General features: G+C 47.2%; 1 protein-coding gene across 1 annotated transcript in view; it reads left to right on the plus strand.

The window, feature by feature from the left end:
- Nucleotides 1-2,356, plus strand: part of shank1 (SH3 and multiple ankyrin repeat domains 1) — a 99,630-nt gene that overhangs the window by 74,272 nt on the left and 23,002 nt on the right. The gene's annotated exons all lie outside the window — the stretch shown is intronic.

Below are 2,356 nucleotides of genomic sequence, written 5' to 3' on the forward strand. Positions count from 1 at the left end.
AGCAGGAGGACAGCAGAAGAGGCTCCAGGACAAACTGTACAAACTCAGATTTATTTTTATTACACACACAAGCCAAGTGGATTCTTTACATTTTTAAAAAATTGTGTAATGTTAGATAATTTAATTTGCCTTATCTTTTCATATTGTGTCTAACAATGGTAATACCTTTTTCAGTAATGTGAGAGGCCTCTGTCATTCCCTCGATAGCAGACTTATCAGAGTCACATCCATTTTTATGAATGGGAAATCATGACAGTGATAAATAGGCAGAGTGAATACTATACATATAAACTATAGGAAGTGGAGGAGTGAGGGGAAGTGTGTGAAGGGGAAGAGTGTGTACGTGGTTTTGGGGGCTGTGTGTGAGTTAACTGCATGAATGCTGCCATGCCTGGACTGTATGTGTGTGTTTGTGTGTGCATGAAGCCCCCCCCCGCAGAGAAACCCAATCACCTCTTTCTCGCTCTCTTCCTAAATGCCCTCAGTTCTCTCTCTCTCTCCCTTTCTCTTTTTAAGCCACCTTATTCTCCTTCCTCTCCCCCTCCTTCTCTTTTCTCTCCCTCTCTCTCTCTCTCGCTCTGTGTCGCAGTCACAGCGAACCATCTCCATCCCTCACTCTCTCTCCCATTCCTCCTCTCTCTCTGTCTTAAGTATGAAGGGGCTGGGAGTGCTCGGCCCTCTCCCTCTCCCTTTCCCTTCTTCCATTTCTCTCTCCTCCTCTTCCTCCTCCTCTCCTTCTCCTCCTCTCTCGCGGCTCGCGCTCTCTACTGTCTCGCTGGAAGACGAGAAGGAGAAGGAGCAGGAGAAGGAGGAGGAGGAGAGGGAGGGGAGGAAATGGCGATGGGGGCATGCGGCGAGGAGGATCTCTCCCTCTCCCTCTCCCTCTCTTCTTCCTGGCCATCGCTCGGCCCTGTGAATAGGAGCGTCTGGTTCATTTACAGGTACCTGCCATGGCTTTTTATACCCCCCCACCCTCTGCTTCCTGCCTCTCTTTCCCCCCCTCTTCCTCCAGTTGCCGGGGGGGAGGAGATGGAGGGGCAGAGGGAGGGATGCATGCATGTGGACATCATGGATGGCAGGGCAGGATCGATTAGATAGACTGACAGATGTTACAAAGCATGCCTGCAGACAGATGTTTGTGATTCAGCGTGCCTGAGTGTGAGTGTGTGTGATGCATGTGTGTGAAGACGGACGAGTGCTGCTGCTGCACAGCCCGGTGTATGAGCAGTGCAGTCGTTCTGTGTTTCGCTGTATGAACATGTGTGTGTCATCTTCTTTCTCTCTGCTTTGAATCGCTCTCTGTTCTCTCAACTGTTCCCTTGCGATGCTGCACCGGGAGAAGTGATGCTTGCTGCTTTTACTGACGTGCAGATTGATAGCGTGTTTGTTTGCGTGCATGCATGCCAATGTCTGTGTGTTTGTATGTGTGTGCGCTCTCTGGATAGATGGATGGCATGTTTGCTGCTGTCCATCTAAGACAAAAAAAAAAAAGGTAAATGGCAAGCAAATTACCCCCCGTCCCCCCATATTGGCTGGTTGATTAAATGTTCTTGTGTCCTGTTTGCTGTGTGGCGTGTTTCTGTATGTTTACCAGAATGTACGTACATGTGTCCGTGTGTGAGAGAGATAAAAAAGGGGGGACTGCCGACAGAAAGGAAACAGCGCATGGTGAGGGAGTTTTAAGGATGCAGCATGCATTACAAGTTCCAGCTTCTCTCTGACACCTCTATGGAAGCCTGCTTGGCCAAACCTGTTTAATGCCTTGGCTTCCTACCTATGCAGCATGAGACACACTCTACACTGTGCTGCATTGTCCAGCTCAATCGCTTTCTGATGACAACACTGTGTCCCGGGTCAGTGGCTGGATCCTCTGAGCGATGCAGTGCACAGAGGTGTATCTGAGCGCCCGAACCTCTTCCTCCTCATTAAATGAGACGGCAGAAGCTCACAGTCTGAAACCTGTGTTGTGTTCAGGTATCAACTTGAGAAGAAAACAATCTCCAAAAACTAAAAAAAAAGAAAAAAAAGTGGAGATTTAATCAGGGATACGTTTAATTAAATCTGCTCACAGGTTTGACAAGCACACATAACTTGGAAATAATGTTAAGATTTTTCTGTTGTTCTGTAATTCTCTAACATGACCAGACTGCTAACAACAAGTGTTCATGGCTGGCTTCTGTCATTGGGACACTGAACCAAATTCCTTGTGTACATCTGATTGGTAATTATCTGAATAGTAAAACTTGCTTGAGCAGTTTGTTGACCAGCATGGTGAAAGATTCCAAAGATGAGTAAAATTAGGCTGCCTTTCTGCTCAACTGCATTTGCAGTAGCTTTTAAATGGGGAGGATTTTTT

This window comes from Pundamilia nyererei, unplaced genomic scaffold (genome assembly GCF_000239375.1).
Source record: "Pundamilia nyererei isolate P.nyererei 1_Seehausen unplaced genomic scaffold, PunNye1.0 scaffold00018, whole genome shotgun sequence".
In the NCBI taxonomy this organism is placed as follows: domain Eukaryota; kingdom Metazoa; phylum Chordata; class Actinopteri; order Cichliformes; family Cichlidae; genus Pundamilia; species Pundamilia nyererei.